Source organism: Chinchilla lanigera, unplaced genomic scaffold (genome assembly GCF_000276665.1).
Source record: "Chinchilla lanigera isolate Chin_1 unplaced genomic scaffold, ChiLan1.0 scaffold00017, whole genome shotgun sequence".
NCBI lineage: Eukaryota > Metazoa > Chordata > Mammalia > Rodentia > Chinchillidae > Chinchilla > Chinchilla lanigera.
Window position 1 is genome coordinate 21,689,963 of NW_004955418.1, and position 14,903 is coordinate 21,704,865.

General features: G+C 35.5%; 1 long non-coding RNA gene across 1 annotated transcript in view; it reads right to left on the reverse strand.

Annotated features, from left to right (window-relative positions):
* Positions 1 to 5,652: 5,652 nt before the first annotated feature.
* LOC106148224 overlaps positions 5,653 to 14,903 on the reverse strand; it is a 138,015-nt gene continuing 128,764 nt past the window's right edge. The window contains exon 8 of the long non-coding RNA XR_001233478.1: positions 5,653 to 5,831. This is a non-coding gene — a long non-coding RNA (uncharacterized LOC106148224). The remainder of the gene's footprint in view (positions 5,832 to 14,903) is intronic.

Below are 14,903 nucleotides of genomic sequence, written 5' to 3' on the forward strand. Positions count from 1 at the left end.
TTAAGATCAGGTTCATATGTAAAAAAAATACTAAAATTACTTGTAGGAGGAGTTGTTGTACTGTTGAATAAAGTTGACAATCGGAAGGATTTTGTAAGGATAAAATTTTAAATTATACAATCAAAAAAAATTACAAAATTTGTGAAATATATATACACACTGGCAAAATTCTACCTGTTAATTTTGTGAATAAGTTCACAATAGGTGACTGAGTTCACAAAAATCATGACCTTGAGAAATAAGTGGAAACAAGTAGGTGGTAGAGTTATTGAATTTCCCAGGATACACTTGTGCATTCTGACTTGACTTTATTGTCATTAATGTTCATGGGAAGAAACAGTGTCAGATATATAGTTTTTATTCTAATGATTTACATGAAAATAACTAGGATTATATTTATTCATGTACTTTTTCACTTTTTCTTATAGTAATTATGAAAGTATACATTCATGCTCATTAAACTTGTTAGAAAACAAATTAGAGCATCTTTGTATATTTTAATAACACAAATTATTTTGTTACTGATGTGATTCTCTGAAACTGTAAATTTTATCACTTTGACCACAAAGTCACAAGTCTGTCATGTTTTCCCATGATTGACAGAGAGCCCCTGCTCAGGACCAGCTGTTGAAGCTGCATGCTCACTGCTGAGGCTTTCTGGAGGCCTTGACTATCACATTTTTATTAAATGTGAGTTCTTTTCTGTACGTGTACATATTGTACAGAGAACAGAAGAGCTCACAGCAGCCCCTAAAAGGCATCTGTTCTTTATAGTGAGATGAAGAAGCTGCAGAAGGGTTGTGGAAACTTGGTGAAGCTTGTTGTCACTTAGCGGGAAGTGTTTAGAAGTTTGCAAAGAGCAGAATTACAATTTGTCAGATGCTGTAAACTTTGCAATGAGCATACAAAGTTTAATTTCACCATTGCTTTAAATAGGACTGCATTTAATGAACTTTCAAAATGACCAGCTTTTTTTTTTTGGTAAAACACTAAAAATTCCAGCACAGGAATTGACAGTCACTCAGGTGAGACTCCTTTTCCTTTCACTTTTTTTTATGTATGTGTGAAATGGCTGGGTGTGGAGGGCGGGACAATTTGGTAGAAGTCCCAATCTCTGAAGTCAAGGCATCTACTTTATTAATTAGAATGAAAAAAGTTGTCTTCTTTAGTTATACATTTTTTTTCAGGCTTTCATGAAATTCTTTAAAATGCCACAGAAATAAAGGTGTCAAGGTCAAGGATGTAGTTCAACAGTGTAGCACCTGCTAGGTAAGTGCAAGGTCCTGAGTTCAATTCTTGGTCAAAAAACAAAAAGAAACAAAAACAGATTATAATAATGAAGTCAGGCTTTAACCTGCAGGTCTGGATTTTATAATAACAACTACCTACATCCATGAAGAACTCCCCCTTTGATCATGTTATATGCCAGACTAGTTAGAATCAGTAAAGAAGTTGTAGAATTCCAAAAATTGTAACCTTTTTATCATGGTAGCACTTTCTTCTCCTTCTCTCCTCTTACCATTATATTCTTAATATATTTTCTCTTAATATCTTCACTGTACACCATCTTTGAGGGTAGAAAATTACTCTTTTCATCTGTTTGTGATTTGGTGCATTTTGTTTGGTTAGAGTAAGATTGTGTTGCTTTCAATAGAGAAGGATTTGGCCAAGGTTTAAAATTCACTCTGCATAAGTTAGTACAATAAACTCTTCAACCAAATAATTTAACATTATAAAATATAAGAAAACTAGGTCATAAGCATGTTTTTTCCATTGAAAAAGTACTCTTATTCTTCTATGTCAGAAGCATAAGCGTACTTTAGATAGAAGCATACAGCACTAAGATGAAAGAACTTTGATGGAAATATGATTTTATTGCAAACAGATCCAGGTGCTGGAAGGAACTGCTTAAACCCCAAGTCTTTTGTCATTTCTAGGACTAAGAGTACATGCAGAGGGAATTAAACAGCAACATTTGAAAAGTCATTTGCTGGCTAAATAGCCTTCTGGGGTGTTGAAAGGTTGACTCATCTTTATTTTTCCTATTGGTACACAGTTCTTTTAGGAGAATCTGAGTGGCCTAATAAATTTTATGTTCTTTCTTTATTTTGATTTTATGATTTCCTGTTCAAAATAACTGGGATTTTTCTCCTGATGTGGGAAATAATATTTTCTCTAGTCTATTTTCTATTGTCTTCAATTCGTCTTTAAATCTTTTTTCATGCGTTAGCTGTTCTTACTCTCTGCTTAACTAGCAAATGTAAATATCTCAAAGGCCACATCAGTAGGTGTGGAGATTCATTTTGCTTTCAGAAAGGGGCTTTGAGCCACAGGAACGGACTGTGTGTGCTACTGCTGGTCCTTACAGCATGCTCCTGCCATGCTGGGTCTGTTTACCTCCTATGGGTGCTCAGAGACAGCACTGAGGTTTTGTAGACTTACAGGACTCAGGAATAAGTTGAGAGTTCTGTAGTTTATGTGACTTTACTTACTGAACCCTGTGGTTTGTATCTGGAGTGTCTTGAAGCCTGCTGTGATGAAGGCGTGGGTCCCTGGTGCTGCTGTTCAAAAATGGTGGAAATGTCAGGAGGTGGGGTCTGTTTGGAGGGAGGAGATTATAAGAAGTGTGGCCTTAAAGGGTGTTTGGGGACCTCAATGCTACTTCACAGCTGCCAAGGGATAAGCAGTTTTCCTCTTCTGTGATTCTTCTGCCTCAGTGCACACAGGAAAGACAAGAAGCCAGCTGATTATGGACTGAAACCACTGAAATCTTGAGTCAAAGCAAACTTTCCTTCCTTCGTGATTCTTGGGAATTTGTTACAGTGTAGAAAGCTAACACCATATAAAAGAAACCGTTCTAACACAGTCTGTATCAGGAAGTGATGAGCATTGTTGTATTTTTTTTTTCACAAGGGACTTTTCCTGATTATTCTTAAGAAGAATTTTAGATGTAAAATTCAGTTGAAAGTCTGTTCTTTCTGTGTTAAACTGGTTTCTTGCTCTATTGCTTACTAAAGGAAACTGGGAAGGAGGAGATGATATTTCGTGTAGGTCTCTCACATACTTGTTCTGGAGTGGTTATAAATGACCATTTAAAGAACATTTCCAGGGAATTTTATGCATATCTCCAAAACTGATGAAAAGACTCATTAGTGTCTCAGGAAAGCTATCTTCCTTAGTGAAAGGCAAAGAACCTTTGGCTCATTAGTACTAACCAAAGGAAATATGGATACTTCGGGGCTATTTTCAATTACCATTTATATGAGATTTCACTTTGTACCATTAAGTGTAATCAGAAACTATTTAAAAGTAGTTAATCTTAATATAGATTTTTTTTCACTATAAAGATTTTATTCTAACTTGTGATAAAGTTCTTGATCAAGGGGGACTCTTTAAGGAACAATTCTGAAATTTTTTGATTATAGGGAAGGGACTCTACTCTCTTAGAGTCTAAGCCTAAGAGAATTAAATTGACCCAGGTAAACAGTAAAAAATTTAAGAAAAACCCTGTAAATTATTTATGTGTACTTGGAAGGCCCATGGGAAAGTGACTACTCAAAGAAGTGGTGAAACCTAAATAGTTATATAGTAGGTAGAGGAATGAATGGTGATTATGGGTAAGCAACTAATTGTGTGGGTAGCCAAAGGAAGGTCAGATAATTTTCACCAAGTCAGTGTGTCCAGATCTTTCTTGGACTCAACTCTCAATCTTTGGTAACAAGAATATTTCCTTTCTTTTGTTTCTAAGGGAGCATATTTTGCCTGACAGATTTCTCCCATCTCCACTGGTTCAGTGAAAATTGTGTCCCTTTAGGTTTTGCTATTTATCAAGTGTCTTAATTTTGAATAATTCTTATACCTGCTCCTGCCCTCCACAAAGGCGTGAGTCAGTTCTCACATAATGTACATTCTATGGTAAAATAAACTTTTGATTTAAAAGAACGATATTCATTTAAAAGACTCTAGCACATCACTTATAACTCACGTTTAAATAATTTAAAGTTTCTCTCTCTTTTTCATTTGAGAAATTTCCCTAAGATGAGTATAAACACTTAAATTTGTCTTTTGCTTGTAAAGCTAGGTTAGTATTTGGAAGTATAATTTTAAAATAATACTTTTTGCTGATTCAAAGAACCAAAGCCACTCCTTCCTTTAAAAAGCAGAGCAAAACAACATGAAGTATGCTTTGCTGAGGGAGCTCTAGCTGCAAGAGTGTGAAGGGGAAAACACAGTGTCCTGAATATGTTGTTCCTGCTCATCTTGATTTCCTTACTCTTTTGAAATAGATCATGAATTTTCTAAAGGGAAGTCTGAGGTGATACCATGGGACTGAGGAGGGCAATTGTATACACTTGAGGGTTTCTGCACAATAAAACTTGAAGCTATGGTCACTGCAAAACCAGCCACACTGGTATCCTTCTCCTTGTTACTCCATGACCCCTTTAGTAATGTCTCTCCAAAACACAGGGCTCTCATGTTGATCTTTTACATTGACTGGACTCATTAAATATGTATGGCCAGAAGGCTTTATCAGAGAAAATCACAAGACAGTGAATATGATGTGATAAATCATTTATAAATCAATGATTTATTGGAAATGTTTCATGATTGGATATCTTAAAAAAAGACATATACATGAACTGGGTGTGGTGACACATACCTGTAATCCCCGACATTTAGGAGGCTAAACCACAGGAATCATGGTTTAAAACCACACTGCACAACGTAGTGGGACTCTGTTTTGAAGCAAAAAATGAAATGCTTGGAAGGTAGCTCAATGGTAGAGCACTTGCCTAGCAAGACTCTGGTTCAATCCCTACTGCAAAAAGAAAATCCATCTTGTCTAGTGAAACTCTGTACTATCTCTACTGTTTTATCAAAGAATTATTTCCTTATTCCCCATAATGGTTTGAGCAATCCTTCATTCTTACATCTGGTAATCTGAACAATGAAGTTGAGGATAGCAATATGTGATGTAACAACCACTGTTGATACGTATTATTTTGTCTTGAGACTCTGTATCACTTTGAATGTTCTTGCTTTGATTTGTTTTATGTTTGTGATACTGGTATGCTGCTGCTGTTCTGTTTCTTTGTTTGTTTCTCATTTACTACTCTCTTTAAAATAAAAAAAGGAAAGTCAAAAACATATATATGCATACACAAATTTATTATAATTTTGATATAAATTAGTGTTTCACACATTTTTAAAAAAAATAATGAATTGAACAAAGTCTGCAGTACAAAATTAATATAGATGTTTGATTTTGAGTGAAGGATTTTATTGATGGGATTGGATGTGTTCAGGGTGCTATGGCCAGAGAGAAGGATTTTATTGATTATGGATGAATTCTTTTAATTGCAGCTAACCTAAACATACCATCAGTGAATGAGAGTAATTCGCTATGGGTGATTTCAAGCTACCAACTTGATGTCACTGTATGGGGAATTGGAAAAATATAATTAATCCATTTATACCATACGATACAATAGACCTAAATAACCTCATGAACACATATAACTGAAGAATATAAAATAACTATAAAGTGATGAATTTTGAATATTTTTACCTTTATTTACAATATAATTCACTTAATTATTTAAATTTATGTAATTTAATTTTAATAATAGCTATTTCACAAACAGCCTGCAAAATTTTGAGTGTTTAATAATTATTTTCAGAAGCCTATACAAGCCTGCTCTAGTGAGCTGCAGTTTAATGTTTTTAAAACTTTCTTTCTCAATTTCAAGCCTTTCCCTTATGTTGAGTATTTTGTATATGTGGACAGAATTCTTTTCCAGATAAATGTCCAGTTTCTTCTGTTTATTCTCCTGAAATAATAAAAGCACAGAGAATTTTTTAGAGTTTTGTTCCAGGTGATATACTTAATCTAAGCACAGATTTACTATTTCTATGTTTTTTCATAGAAAAAACTAGTATTCACCCAACACTAATATTCTTTTTCATTTTTCTCCCCCGTATATATTCAACAGTATTATATTAGCCAGAATTCTAGAAAGAAAGGTGAAGCACTAACAGATAGATAAAAAATATCAGAGCCAAGAAGTCCTGTAATATGCGGTCTGCAAGCTGGAGAATCAAGAAGTTAGCTGTGAAATTTAGACTTAGTCTAAAGGCCTAAGATTCAGAAGGAACTCATCCTTCTAAGTCTTCAAATCTATGACCCCAGAGCCAGGAGCTCTGGTATCAGAGAGCAGAACAAGATGGCATTGGAATCACAGCTCAAGAACCGTTAGTGAGTTTGCCTTTTCTCTGCCTACTTGTTATACTTCGGTACCCAGTTTATTGGCTGTCCTCCTTCACTGGCTAGGGTGATCATCACTAATTGGTTTATTAATTTGTGATAATCACTTGCAAAATTCATAGACACACCAAAAATTGTGTTCTACTAGTTATCTAGACGTGCTTTAATTTAACTGGCTTGCCATATAAAATTAACCACCCCAAACATCATCTTCTTTTCCATTCCAAAGTTCTTAGCTTTTCAAGATGTAATCCAAGTTGTGATTTATTCTGACCACACAGAAAATCAAAACTTTAGAGACACCTTCAAAGAAATGTGAGTCTTCTAATTGTATAATAAAAGCCATATATGACAAATCCACAGCCAATGTCATAGTAAATATGGAAAAATTGGAAGCTTGTTTTCTAAAATCTGGAATGAGACAAGGGTGTGCACTTTCAGAATGCTTATTCAAGATGGTACTGGAAGTCCTAGTCAGGGAAATTAGGCAGAAGTGAGAAGTAAAGTGTATTCAAATTGGAAAAGGGAAAATCAAACTGCCCTTGTTTTCAAATGGTATAATCTTGTATATGCAAAACTCTAAAAACTCCACTGAGAAACTATGTTAGCAAATAAATTTTGTGAAGTGTCAGGATACAAAAATCAGCATTTCTTTATGCTAATAACAAACTTCTTGGAAAATAAATGAAGAGAAATATTCTCAATACCTATAAAAAAGTAAAATTCCAAGGAATTAGTTTTACCAAATAGGTGGAAGATTTGTAAAATAAAAAAACCACAAAATATTGATGAAAGAAAAGTGTTACAAATAAGTGCAAAGATATCCCACATTCACATATTGGAAAAATTAATATTAAAATGCCCATACTACTCAAAGTGAACTTAGATTTAATGCCATCTTTATCAAAATACCAATGTAATTCTTCACATAATTATAGATTTTGAAATTCATGTGGAAACATAAAATACCTAATTACCCAAATAAGTCTTGAACAAAGGCTGAGACTGCATGCTACCAGATTTCAAAACACAATATAAAGCTATGATAATAAAAACAACATGGTATTGGCATAAAAAAGATATGAAAACTAAAGGAACAAAGAAGTGATAGCTATATGTCCCAACAAATGATTTTTGTTAAAGAAGCCAAGAACATACAATGGGGAAAACACAGTCTAGTCTTTTCAGTAAATGGTGCTGGGAAAACTACGTATTCATATCCAGAGGAATGAAAGCAGATTTATATTTGTTACCAGTTGCAAAAGTCATTGTAATATGAATTAAAGACTTAAGCATAAGATGTGAAGTTATGAACCTACTGAAAGAAGATAAGGGCAATGTTTCTAGAAAGTGATGTTTTGGATATGACCCTAAGTACACTGATGACAAAATGAAGAATGACAAATTGAACTTATAAGATAAAAGATTTATTGATCCTACAGTGTTGAAGATTCCATTCTAAGATAAACAGAGCCACTGTACTGGGAGTCAGATGGGGTACCATATGGCCAAAGCATGGGGTGTGTGACAAAACAAACCTGCCCTCTCAGTAGCCGAAAACAAATGGAAAAGAAGGGACCTGCATCCCATGATCCCCTTGGAGAGCACAGCCCCAGGGAACCATGGAGCTCCCATAAGGCCTCATTTCTTAAAGATACAGAGAACTTCCTAATAGTGTCATCCTGGGGCCCAAGCCTTTTATATTTGGATCTTTGGAGGACATTCAATGTCCAAACTACAGCACGGGGAAAAGAAAGTCATAATAATTTACTGTCTATATTCAATTGATGTTTTCAAATTTTTTCTCATTTTATGAATGATTTCCCAAAGCGAGAATAAAGGAATAATGCACACTGGTTTTCTTTGAAATTTTCAGTGTGATTTCAAACAAACATTTATAGATTAAGTAAATATTGTTGTTTAAACATACTGACTGATGGAAGAATATTGGTATGGGTCTTAGCCAAACAGGATACTTCATTCTCATTGTTCTATAGCATTCCACTGCACAGACAAACTACAATTTACAAGATGTAGTCTATATTTCCCCCTTGTTCAGAGACTGTAGCAAATACAACAGCTATGAATATTTTTGTACATGCCTTTGGTGAACATATTTATGCACATTTCTTTAGCTATGGACATAGGGGCAGAATTCCTGAGTCATGGAGAAGAGTCATAGAACTATCAGATGTAAAGTGTGCATTTTTAGAAAACATCAGCATTCAGAGGTTGAATCACTTTCACAGTCAACCGCAAGGCATGAGAATGATCTTCAGCTTTTTACAAGTTATCACAAACTAAAGAATTATAACTATAAAAGTAGAATTCTACTATCTGAGCATGGTGGCCCATGCCTGTAATCCCAGCACTCTGGAGGCTAAACCAGGAAGATCATTACAAGTTTGAGATCAGCCTAGGCTACAAAGTGAACTCAAGTCCAGCCTGAACTGCATAGTGAGACCCTATCTGAAAAGACAACAACAACAACAAAAAAATAGAATTCTAACATTAGAAAAAGTTATCTATTGCTTCTGTCCCTTAGTAAAGTTTTGTTTTGTCTCTCCAATTACATTTTGAAATATTGGAAGAAAACAAAATATCTCTGGCTTTCAAATTATGTTTGATAGTATCAGGTATTTATTAAGTTTCAACTGAATCCAAAATTGTAAATTCATTAAAATATTTGAGATAACCTATTTAAACCTCAAAAAAGAATGTAAGCAAAACAATACAGTTTTTCTTCCTGTAAGGGAAAGTTAAGACTTCAAAACCATTTCCCCTTTGCCAACATATGAGTACTATGTTGAATTTTATTACTCCTTCTTAAAATGTTTTCTAAATTATAAACTTTAGTGTTTCAAATTTTCATCTCTCAACCGGACAGCAAGGATATATTTCCTAAAAAAAATTTTTTTTAATATAATTCCTAAAAAAAAAGCATAATTTCTAATTAGTCTGACAAACAGGTATTACTGTCTTGTATCATAAAACAGTTCATATGTAGTCAAATTGTTTTGAGTTCTCAGGTCATGTACCTGCTATTCAAATGGCGGCATGTCAACTTCGGACTGTATAATTCACTTCAAATCTGCTGTATTAGGTTAGGAAAAGTTCCAAGTTAGTGTCAAAAGTATTTCCCTCTTTCAGGCAGACACATGACATGCTTTCTCACCAGCACATTGAAAATGAGTACCCATGGTGCCTGGGCTTGAGCCACATCAACAGAAACGTTTCATTTTGGGCTGTACTCTGCCATAAGCAATCTTCTCTGAAGCCAGTGCAAACTATTATAAAGTTAGGTGACACCTTTGCTTGGCCATGAATTAAAGCAGGACATGACATTCATATCAAAAAAGCAAATGGTTTAGGGAGAACTGAAAGCCAAGCTTGGGCAAGGTTGCATGGAGGAAAATTCTGTAATTTGTGGATCATTTCCTCTTCAGCTTGGTAACTTGTCTAAAACTGCAGAGAACTTACTCTGACTTTTTGATGCAAAGTACATAAGGTTCAAAGAGCTTTATAATTTTGGACAAGCACAAGTAACGACATTTAAAAATCTCAAGATAGCTTGTGCACCTTTTTTTTTTCCTCTTCACAGTAGCAGTTGAGCTGGAAGTTCTGAATCAGGAGTGTAAATGCATTGCAGTGTAACAAAAAATTTTGAGAAATAGTAAAAGAAATGCAGATTAATTACCTAGCATTTCATTTTCACTTCCCACTCAAGTTACAGTTATCCAAAGCACTACAGGTAGTTTATCTAGGCTTGAGAAAACTGCAAGAGATGAACTGTCTCCAAGTGTATAACGAGGCTCTGTGTTTGTTGAACTATTCCCAAACCAGAATAAAATATATACAAACACAGTACATTACCCATTCGTAGTATAAGCCTCCTCCTTCTATAATTCTGGAGGCAGAGATCAAAACGGATTCATCCGATCATTCATTTATTCAAAGTATTGAGAGTTAGCTATGATACTTCCATGTGACAACAAATGCATTTGTATGGTGTTCCTCCAAATAAGAGAGATCAAATGTTGGTGTCAGAGTTCCACTAACTTGCCCGAGGCAATGATGCATATCTCTGTATCATATATTATCTTTCCACTCTGCATTGCTTGCACTTTGAATTACAACATTTAAGTCGTATTCTGTGTTACCTGAAATTATGTTCTTTACTAGAATTATACATATTCTCTAAGAAGGCTCAGTTTAACCTTATTGTGGATAATCTAAATTGGACTTTAGTTCCTCATAAATATTTCTTAGAGAACATTTTTGAAATTCTACCCTCTAATACAACTAAGGAAACAATGTTTTATTTCCACTATGGGATTTACTATAATGAATTCATAGAAGATATAGGAAAAATATTCTTTCTCTTGCAATGTATAAGTATAGGTTTGCCGAAATTGTTTGTATGTGGTTTACATATTCTGGGATGTATTTCAATGTAAGACTTCACATACTTATAAGAGATAAACATGGTAAAATGGTAGCTTATATAACTATTCCTTTCAGTTTATATCTTAATTTAAATTATTATCCAATGTTTAGTCTTATATTGACAGATACCTCTCCTTTTTTAAACAATCAAGAATCACTTCAGTATATCTTCTTAGTAACTTGGGGCTATAAAATAAAGTTGGAGTAATATGTTTCTGTGTAGTATAATCTTCAAGCCTGGGCAGGCAGGGCTCTAAGTCTGTATTTTGGAAAGCCTCTCAGGTTATAAACCCAGACACTCACAATCACATAATGTATTAAAGATTTCTGTGCCATCACCTACTTGGGCTCAAATGTTGGGATAGCCCCTCTCACATCCCTAGAGGTCATGCTCTTCTGATGAACACGTTTCACCTGACAGACTTTTCTACATATTTGTTCCTGTTTTTTTTTTCCAGTAGAAGGTAACTGTGTTGAAATGTTATTTTTGAGTGATACTGCTGCCCAAGTCAAACATTACTTCATTATGTGGAAGGATTAGAGTAGAGGTTACTTAAGAAAGAAATAATAGATTTTTTTTGTATAACACCTTTCCATTTCCTTATTGGGTTAAGCATCTACTTTTTGCTTTTCTTTGAACTTTAATGTGTGATTAAGAAAAGGAAAAAAAAATAGCAAAACTAGATAACATTGCAATGTTAGAAAACTCCTGCAAAGGTAGGAGGCTAGCACTGCTTTTAAGAATTTTTAGCTTATTTTATGGTGTATAGGTTTATTTATATTCTTGTTTTGAATCCTGCAAATGTTACAGATTTGCTTGCTCCCGTGTAGAGTTTAACCTGCCAGAAAAAGCCAATTTCCAAACCATTTTAGATTTCTGGAAAGAAACAAATTTTAATGAAAAAATCTTAGTTTAGCACTCAAGAAACTCCATGGTCCTGAATATCTTTTCAGCCTCCTCCCCGGACTGACCCCGAAACAAGTGTTTATATGCACGAAATGTATTCCAGAAGAGCAAACTCAGGAAACAACTTGGAGAGGAAGACGGAGAATGGGTAAATGGGTAGCATGAGAACAGGGGTGATGTCAGGCAGTCAGAGCCTCAGCCTCACTCCCTGGGGAGCTCTGAGTGCACATCAACGTTGCAGTTGGTGCTACCAACGGAGAAGCTGACTCTCAGACTGTTGCATCCATCAATCTTCTGTGTGTGTGTGGCTGGGTGGGGGCTGGAGAGATTGGCCACTGGGAATGGGGGGGAAATGAACTCCCACGAAATCTTAAAGCAACTCCAATAACTTCAGTTCTCCAAAGGGAAATGCAAGATTATGTCGTTCAAAAATAGTCTACTACCCATAGTACCTTCCCTTTCTACCTTACGTCCTTGTGAGAAAGGACCATTTCTGTTATCCTTTTTAGAGATTTTGTGATGCACGGTTAAGTGCGGTGAAAAAGAGCTTCTGTAAATAAAATTGTTTAACCCCAAAGTTACATAAGCAAATGTCCTAGGAAGCATTATGTCACATATCTGCCTGTATCCAGGGAACACATTTTGAGAAACTCTTCTCTAGGATTCCAAGATGTCTCACTACTTAATTTATAATAGCTTTTTGCCTAGCATATAATTTTCTCTTTAGAAGAAATAATATAGGAAATCATTCCTACCTCTTATAAAACACATCACAAACCACAAAGATTACTACCATTATTTTTTTTCCCATTTTCTACTTGTGCATCATTTCCTTTTTCTCCCTTCCCAGAATTACCCCACAAGGTAAAGCAGTTTTTATCTTTCGAAGCATAGTGTTTAGCACTAGTGTAAGGAATAGCTAAAGGGAAGTTATTAGTAATTACATATTAAACTGAATTAAAGTATTGTTTAAATTTTATAATTATTTATCCCTCTCCAAATTTTTATGTGTTTATCTGGGAAAGGGAATCATGAGCTTTAGATTGAGCATTTCCCAAGCCAAGTAGAAATTTAATCCAGTGCAGCTGAGTTCCTTTAGTCGGTGATGAACTGAACAAAGTGGTAAAGTAGCTGGAGAAGTTATCAATGGGAGATATAGGACAATGTGCCGGAAGGAGGGTATGGATACATTTCTCACCAGCTTTGAGGATTATCTATCCATTCATACTGAGGTGAAAGTGATTTAAATAAGATATCACTTTCTGTAAAGACAGTCTTCAGGGCTTCTAGTTACTTTCAATAGGAGAAAAAAATAAAAAAACAATGCTTTTGTATGCTTAATTCAATGAGGTTGCTCACTACAGAGATAAGTATAATTTTCAGGGCTACAGTTGAGTCAGATTGCTAAGGGGAAAGTTCTATCTTCTATTTTTGTTCTCAGTTTATTGATGTGACCTTAACTAGGAGCTGATGTTGTTGCTGAAGCGCATGCATCAGGCACTCGGCAGGGGCTTGGTTGCCTGAGAAGCGATATGGGAAGTCAGCAGTGGGCAAAGAGAGACAGTCGGTTAGGCCAGGTCTGTCTGGGAGCATCCTCTGTCTGCTGAGGGACCAGCTGCTCCATCGGCCCACTCCTGCAGGGGCTGACTCATGACATCTTGCCCTCTGCAGGCAGCCTCCACCCGCGATGCCGCCAATATCCCTTAAGTTTGTGACCCCTGAATTGAAATCTTTAACTCTAAACTCCAGACACAAAACCAATATGTAGTCACAAGTGTTACAAGCTTCCTGCCTCAGGGCTTGTAAATTCAAAATATTTGAAACCAAATACATTAACGTGTCTGAATATTTTTCTATATTAGCTCTTTTGTTTAATGTTATTGGGGCCTATAGTTCTCTCTGTTATGACTTTTTAAAGTAAGTCTTATTTTTGCCTGGAGCTGTGGCACATGACTATGACCCCAGTGATTTGGGAGGCTGAGGCAGGAGGATCATGATTTTGAAGACAATTAGGCAACATAGTTAGACACTGTCTCAAAGCTAAAGAAAGAAAAAATGGATTGAAGGTAGAGCTTTTTGGGAGACCACTTGTCTAGCATGTGTGAGGCCCTGAGTTCAATTGCCAATATCACACACACACACACACACACACACACACACACACATACACATGCACACACACAGATGTGCAGTACTGATTCTTCCCTCTTCCTCAAATTCAACATTCTATTAACTTTGCTTTTTTTTATTTTGTATTGTTTTGCCCTGTTCTGTTTTTGTGTGGTACTTGGGGTCAAAACTAGAACCTTTTCACTGAACTCCACCCCAGCTCAGTTTTTAGTTTGTTTTCTTTTTTTTGGTTTTTCTCCGGTACCAGGAACTGAACTCACGACCTTGCGCTTGCCAGGCAGGCGCTTTTGCCACTGAGCTAAATCCCCAGCCCCAGTTTTTAGTTTTCTGAGGCAGGGTCTCCCCAAGTCACTAGTTTTTGAGCCTGGCTGGAACTTATGATTCTGCTGCCTCACTCTCAGAGTGCTGAGGTGATAGGCATGAACCACCACAGCCTGCTCAGGCTATTAATTGTAAATTTCCTCCACTTTACTTTTGAATTCCAGCTTTCTATTTACATGGCTCCTCTAGTGCCTGCCCTTATCCACTCTTGAGTATATGCAAATCCTTTTAACTGCCCCTGCAACCACAGCATCTCTTCCTATTAATGTATCTTCATCAGTACTATCTAGGTTATTTTTCCAGTACCTAAATGGATTAGGTTATGTATCACCTTTGCTTAAACAAACAACAGCCACATAAGCACCCACTTTGATAGCTTCTCCATTTTTATAAAATAAAATACACCTTCTTCATAATTGCTTAATCAATTTTCCTTGTTTCTCTTCACCATTATCTCTCTTGTACCATATTAGAAATTACATCCTTTTCCAAACACATCCTGAACTTTCATAGATTCACTCTACTACCACAATTTGAAATGATCTTTCCTGTCTACTAACTCCATTTGGTGAAATCACAATTACTTAAGACATAGGTAAAAGTTTATATGAAATGTTATATGAAAAATTTTCTGATCATTCTGTCATTAATGACCTCAAAACATTTTGCTTATTCTGTTAAATAATAAGTGATTTATATTAAAGTGAATCATGTGCTCACCTTGATTTTTTTTTTTTTTTTTGCTGCGCTGGGGATTGAATCAGGGCTTGGCATATGCTAGGCAAGTGCTCTGCCACTGAGCTACTCCCTTAGCCTCAGTCTTGATTTTGTTCA